General features: G+C 33.2%; 1 protein-coding gene across 10 annotated transcripts in view; it reads left to right on the forward strand.

The window, feature by feature from the left end:
* The window catches only part of LOC144968984 (RNA-binding protein Musashi homolog 2-like), a 361,376-nt gene that overhangs the window by 191,429 nt on the left and 162,447 nt on the right, over positions 1–7,500 (forward strand). For 2 of the 10 annotated variants that reach the window (XM_078907903.1, XM_078907907.1), the window contains exon 1: positions 2,932–2,999. The exons of 5 other annotated variants lie outside the window; for them this stretch is intronic. The gene's annotated coding sequence lies outside the window, so the exon portion shown is untranslated. Of the gene's footprint in view, positions 1–2,884; positions 3,000–7,500 lie in introns of those variants that run through there. 3 more of the 10 variants (XM_078907904.1, XM_078907908.1, XM_078907906.1) reach the window with 3 other exon arrangements.

The following is a 7,500-nucleotide window of genomic DNA, read 5'->3' on the forward strand; positions in this document are numbered from 1 at the left end:
AGTTAGACAGATAGTTAGTTAGATAGATAGATAGATGGATAGATAGATAGTTAGACAGATAGATAGATAGTTAGACAGATAGATAGATAGTTAGACAGATAGATAGATAGATAGATAGATAGATAGATAGATAGATAGATAGATAGATAGATAGATAGATAGATAGATGGATAGATGGATAGATAGATAGATAGATGGATAGATAGATAGATAGATGGATAGATGGATAGATAGATAGATAGATAGATAGATAGATAGATAGATAGATAGATTGAACTGAAACCGATTTCAATGTTAATCAAATCGAAACGTGTATTATTGGATATCGGTATTCAGTTGGGAATGCACCTATCTCTCTCTCTCTCTCTCTCTCTCTCTCTCTCTCTCTCTCTCAGTCTGTGTGTGTGTGTGTCTCACTCTCTCTGTCACACACACACAAACACCCACACACACTCACGTACACACAGAATACCCGCACGCACGCACACACGCACAAACACACAAGCACACCGGTCTCAAAATCAGTTATCTTCGAGCCCAGCCTTCCGCCTATCTAGGTACGCCCGTTAGTTAGACCAGGCGGAAAGTACGTCAGGATAACATACTGTTCATAATTTAAAGCTACGGAAACCGGTATAAACTCCGTATGGCTCCGAAGGCTTGTACAATCTAATATTATTATTAGATTATAACCGATAGACGTTTAGAGCCAACGCCTGGTTCCCATCGATGCTATATAATATTATAACTTTGCTTTGTATTCACTGGACTACTTGTCCAGTTAGTAAGGCCGTGACTGGACAGGGGTCTGCAGTCCTTTGAGAGACGGTGTGTTTGTCTGTATGTCTACGACAAACAAACGAGTTCCCTGGCCAACTTCCCTCCAAAAACACTCTTTCTGGCCCCTTCGTAAACCATATTGTAGTCATCTCACAAAACACAAATTTTAAAACTCATTTTGGCCAGAAAATATTTTCTTTATTCTATATCGATTGATTCAAGAGACTCTTAACTTGACAAAACGTCTCATCATTGAGACATTTTTTTTCAGTCTCAGTTTTGACAAACTGAGTTTCGTTTTCATCGATTCATAGTTGACATTAGTCTTTTCTGACCAAAGTGAAAAAAAATTGTGTTTTGTTAGAGTAAGACAACACACGACTTATCACGTGATATGAACGATCACATTATAATTAGTTTATTCTCTCTTTCTATTTTCCTATATTTTTTCTTTCTCTCAAGGTCCAACACCATCTCCTCCCCTTCCTCAATCTTAACTCCTATTGGAAAACATCTTCTTTTTATTAGCACTCTTATGGTACTCTTAAATACCCATAGCTAGGTACTTATTAAAACATGAGTGGGCTGGATTATGCTTATAAAGTTTCTTGTCCTACTTTAGTACTTTACTTTTTCTTTAGTATACCATTTCCCTTTTGTAAAATATAGAAATAAAGAATACTTAGAAATAGCTTCATTTAACATTATAATTTATTTTCACGTTTATATACAAAACACAAATCTTTTCCAACAACAATATTTGAATGAAAACATCATTGACATCATAGCTACGAGATCTAACCTAACTACAACCATCGTTGTTGCATTCAATGTGTTTTAATTTGTTAAAATTATGGTTATTATGACTACTCAATACTGCTACTTCCAACACACCCACCCTTCTACCATCTTTCCAATCTTTCCCTTCCCCTTATATAACAAATCAATGCTTCCTTGTAACATTCCCTTTTACCTTCTAGGGTCGCTTTATAACAAACGTGATCCTGTTGATATAATATTATTATAGCGTGTTCTCAATCCATGGAGAGAAAAATAAAGAGAGTAGATGTGACTCATATATAAGGGAACAACACAAAGCAAACAACGTTTCGGCCCTTGACCTTCGTCAAGAGACAAAAAACACTAAGACAAATATGTAAATTTACAAAATATCAGATTTCGTCAAATGTGCATTTGACGAAATGTGATATTTTGTAAATTTACATATTTGTATTTGTGTTTTTTGTCTCATGACGAAGGTCAAGGGCCGAAACGTTGTTTGTTTTGTGTTGTTCCCTTATATATGAGTCACATCTACTCTCTATATTTTTCTCTCCATTTTACTGGCTCATTTAAGCACCTCTAGCTTTTGTTCTCCATCCAACGTGCTGAATTTATCCGCTCTTACAAGATATCCCAAACCAAATACAACCCTTAATAATATAATATGTAGGACGAGGCAAGATGCTGTTATCTACGATCTTTCTTTTTATCGACAGAATTAACACAAACCATCAACGTTATTATAATATTACGATTATTATCAGACTTTTTTAGATTTTGTCATGTCCGAAGTTAAGTAATCAGAACTCTTGTCTTGATTAACCAATCGCTTTATTCATAGACTTGACTTAATTAATTAATCCATCTTCTCTGCTAAAATCTGAATTGTGTCATCAATTTTTGAGAGTGCAAAAAAGAAAAAAAAATGAGCTTTTATATAGAGCAATATCCACTAAATGTGCTCAAAGCGCTTTACAAGGGGTCCCTGGTCAACAGCAACATTTAACATGTAGGACGGGACATAACGCCTGTTCGGCGATGTTACAATTTTTCGGACAAAGACAACGCTGTTAACGGCCAAGTACTCATTTCACACCTGAGTACGGTGAGAGAATGTGAGTAAAGTGCCTTTTCCAAGGACTCAACTATGCGCCGAGCGCGAGGCTCGAACCCAGGACCTTCCGATCCGAAAGCGAGTGTCATGCATACCACTAGACCACATAGCCGTACAAGAGACCTACGGAACGGCCAATTCATACCAGGGTCCACTTCTAGCTGAGAAGCATTTCATCTATAGACGACTGACTGGAGGCATTGCTTCAATGGGGAGTTTATTTGAGTTGGCTATCGAGTGGAGGAGTGTCCTGTTCACTTGGCCGGTTTGAATTTTGTGGATGCTGGTTGGTGTCGCTGCAGTGGCATTGGTGACGATTCTAGTTGTGTTTTGTATTTTATATTTTGTTGTTGTGTCAGAATTTAACGTAACGAGTTCCAGTGCTGTGATTTTAATAATGTTGATTTATTGAGCTGGACGTCCAAGTGCTTGATTGGCTCGTGTTTTATTCATGAAGTGATTTTAATAATGTTTAATTATGATAATAGTTGGATTAAAATGTTGATTCGTTGTGGCGATTTTAACATTTTTTTTGTTCATATCGCGAATTCTTTTATCATCATCCATGCAATTTGTAGATTGTGACTTTTATACTTACTACTAATATTATGCAACATCTACCGCCATTATCACCACAGCCACTACTACTACTATTACAACAACAACAACTACTACTACTACTACTACTACTACTACTACTACTACTACTACTACTCCTCCTCCTCCTACCACTACTACTACTGCTACTACTACTACTACTACTACTACTACTACTACTACTACTACTATACTACTACTACTACTACTACTACTACTACTACTATACTACTACTACTACTACTAACTACTACTACTACTACTACTACTACTACTACTAACTACTACTACTACTACTACTACTACTACTACTACTACTACTAACTACTATACTATTACAACAACAACAACTACTACTACTACTACTACTACTGCTACTACTACTACTACTACTACTACTACTACTACTACTACTACTACTACTACTACTACTACTACTACTACTCCTCCTACTACTACTACTACTACTGCTACTACTACTCCTCCTCCTACCACTACTACTACTACTACTATACTACTACTACTACTACTACTACTACTACTACTACTACTACTACTACTACTAATACTACTACACAATTTACACATCGTGTTTTTTCAGTGTATAACAGAAAAGTACAATTTGGCTTCCTAAACATAGACAATGATATAAACAATAAATGATGTACAGTGGTCGATATGGCTTTGTAAACATGACACCACAAAGGTTAACACTGGCCTATACTGACGTTTCTCTTTTCTTCCTTTGGCTTTTTCCGTCAAATTGGCAAGATATCTTTTACTACATACGAGATCGGTTGAAATATTCGTGAAATCATCTCCAATTTTCACCAAGTCTTAAATCCGATATAGCTTTGAAGTCGTTTTGGATTAACAAATTTCTGAAATATCTATCTATAGGCATCAATCGTATAGTATTATACGATATAGTTATATAGATATATATATATATATATATATATATATAATATATATATATATATATATATATATATATATAGTAATAATCCTCCTCCCTATACATAATAATAATAATAATAATAATAATAATAATAATAATAATAATAATAATAAAAATAATAATAATAATAATAATAATAAATTATTTTTTTAAACCTTTTTTTAATATCACCAATATTATGGCTTGAATATTTAAAATCTACTGTCAAAAAAAAAAAAACAACAACAAAAAACAAAAAAAACAAACAAAAAAAAAGAATAGATCTATACCGAGAAGAAAATCAAAATTGCTCTATTTTATTTATTTTTAAATAAATCTTCTAAACATTTTAATCACAAACTTCGGCTTTGCTTTATTTGTATTTATATAATATGATTTATATAATATCTGTACCATAAATAGAAATATCGAGTGATGGACGATGAATGAATACAGAGAGGATGATAAGCCCAGAATAAAACCCATTCAGAATTGTTCATTATTCTCAAAACGACTATGATTACATGGCGGACTTTGCCTGGCGCGTGTATTTACACAACCAAAGAGATGAAACGACCGACTGCAGACTGAAATACAAATAGACATTTACATGAAATTATGACAGATCAATTAATTGTACACTGACAAAATGGCTTTTTAAAAAATATTGACTGGAAAACGTTCATTTCGGACCTGGATTGATTAGAAAAACCGCCAACTTTTTTAAACGATCTGTAAATCCCGAGTCTTTTTTGGCGTATTGGGTTTAAGAATATCTGGCAAATTAGGAGTCGTTTTTAGCCAATAGATTTGATATTTTAAAAGTAAACGTTTTCTTGATAAAAAATAGAATTATATAACACGCTGTATTTGTGAATGTAGAGAAAATCCTTAGATAAATAGATGAAACTTGAGAATACGGTGTACGTTGTTGTCGAAAGGAGATTACCTCCCTTGCCACGTGTTTGTTGATGAATAAAATACATTTTAATGAGCATTATGACGTATTAGCCATTGCAAAGTCTTAGCCGCCATATTATTCAAGCATTAATTTGTTGGCTGTTTTTAGACTTATATCTAGTTGAATCATTATCGCGTCTCGAGTTGTTTTTGTTTTTTGGTTTGTTTTTTTTTTTTTTGGGGGGGGGGGGGGGTTAGTTTTTTGTGTTTTTTTTTTTTTTTTTTTATTGATCATTGGCCATCTATTTGCTCTTCCTTCGGGTTTATTTTTGGGTTTCTTTTAAAGCTCTTTAACATTATACATAGGTACTCATTCACACCTGAGTCAGTGGGGTTCGCATAATATTTGCTCTTACTTCGGGTTTGTTTTTGTGTTTTTTAAGCTCTTTGACATTATACATTGGTACTCATTCACACCTGAGTCAGTGGGTTATACGTGTAAATTACTTGTAACAATGACCTTTTATAGTCTGCCTAATACAGTTAAGTGAGAATTACTCACAAGCATGGATAGCAAAGAACAATAACAAAGACCCGACTGACGTCTACTTCATTCTCTCTATAGGAAGGATGGACTTTTTAAAAAATATGTGAGGAAAATAAATAAATAAATGCACAAGCAAATTAATAGATAAATAAATAAGTAAGTTGATAAGCAAAAAAAAAACATTTTAAAAAATACAGAGATAAATTGATTGTTAAATACGGGAGATATATATATATATATATATATATATATATATATATATATATATATATATATATATATATATATATATATATATATATATATAGAAAGTCTCGAAAAATGGGTGAGTGGATAAAATGAATGAATGGGGAAATAAATGAATGTAGGAATGAAATTGTGAATGAATGGATGAATAAACTTTTGAATTTATGAATAATTGAATGTATATCTGAATAAGTGAATAAATTAATGAATGAATAATTGAATTAATAAATTAATGAATATATGAAGGTATGAATGAATAATTGTATGAAAGAGGAATGAATGAATAAATACTATTTGAATAACTGAATGAATGAATGAATGAATGAATGAATGAATGAATGAATGAATGAAAACACAAATCCTTAATTAATGAGTTGTTCCTATAGTTAAAATGGTGTCGGGAGCGGTACGGCTAGCAATAAGTACGTCATTACGATAACCATCTAACTACGCACTTAAGACGCCTCTTGCTAATTGGTGATTGATAGAGCCACAAAACAGTAACAAAGGAATTTGTACGTTTACTTGCACTCTACGGATTTCATTGATAACAACTGTAAATTAATAGTAACGATGATGATGATGATGATGATGATGATGATGATGATGATGATGATAATGATAATGATGATGATGATGATGATGATGATGATGATGATGATGATGATGATGATGATGATGATGATGACGTCGTATTTTAACAAAACGTTGCTCTTCCTTTCTTTTTTTTTAAATTTCAACATAAAACATTAACTTTAAATTTCAATCGATTAAAATTTCCCTCAGCTTATCAGAAAAATCTCAAACCCGAGTCATGATGATGATGATGGTGATGATGATGACGACGAGGAGGAGGAGGAGGAGGAGGAGAAGGAAGAGGGAGGAGGAGGATAACAATAGTGATAGCACAGATCGGAGGCACAGAAGAAGAATATTTTTTTAAAGGGGGGGGGGGGGGGAGGGAGGGGGGAGAGATACAGAAATGCGTTATAGATGCAGATATTGACAATAAAAGAGAAAGCATAAATTATAAGTGATTGGGTTGTCGGGTCTGTTATATAATATGTTGGAAAGTACTTTTCTAAAGCTCTGTGTCCTACTTTTCTATGTATAGCTTTGTCTACTAACTAAATAGTAGTAACCAATAATTAATTGTTACTGTCCATAATTCAACGCCTCTGAAAAGGAGATAAACTCCCGTCTTTTTTGGCTTTATGGCTTTGGTGGGCTTTTACTGACTGGTCTTACATCCAGCCAACTATTGATCATACAACTAAACAAAGAATCGCACAATATAGATCATAATGACGTCATATTTTAACAAAACGTTTCTCTTTCTTTTTTTTAAATTTTGGCATGAAAACATTAACTTTAAATTTAAATCGATTAAAATTACCCCCAGCTTATCAGCAAAGGTTTGAGAGTTTTCCCAGGAGACTCGAGTTGTTTAAGACTTTTTGACAAGTTGATGGTCATTTTAATAGATCGATATTTGAGATGAAAGTTTTCTGGCCAAAATGAAGAGAGAAAAAAAGCGTTTTGTCATTTTAGTGTAGAGTAGTCTTGTCTTTACCTTTGAATAGTTTCTAGAAA

Source organism: Berghia stephanieae, chromosome 3, assembly GCF_034508935.2.
Source record: "Berghia stephanieae isolate SIO BIC M18660-M18661 chromosome 3, UCSD_Bste_1.3, whole genome shotgun sequence".
NCBI classification, from domain to species: Eukaryota; Metazoa; Mollusca; class Gastropoda; order Nudibranchia; family Aeolidiidae; genus Berghia; species Berghia stephanieae.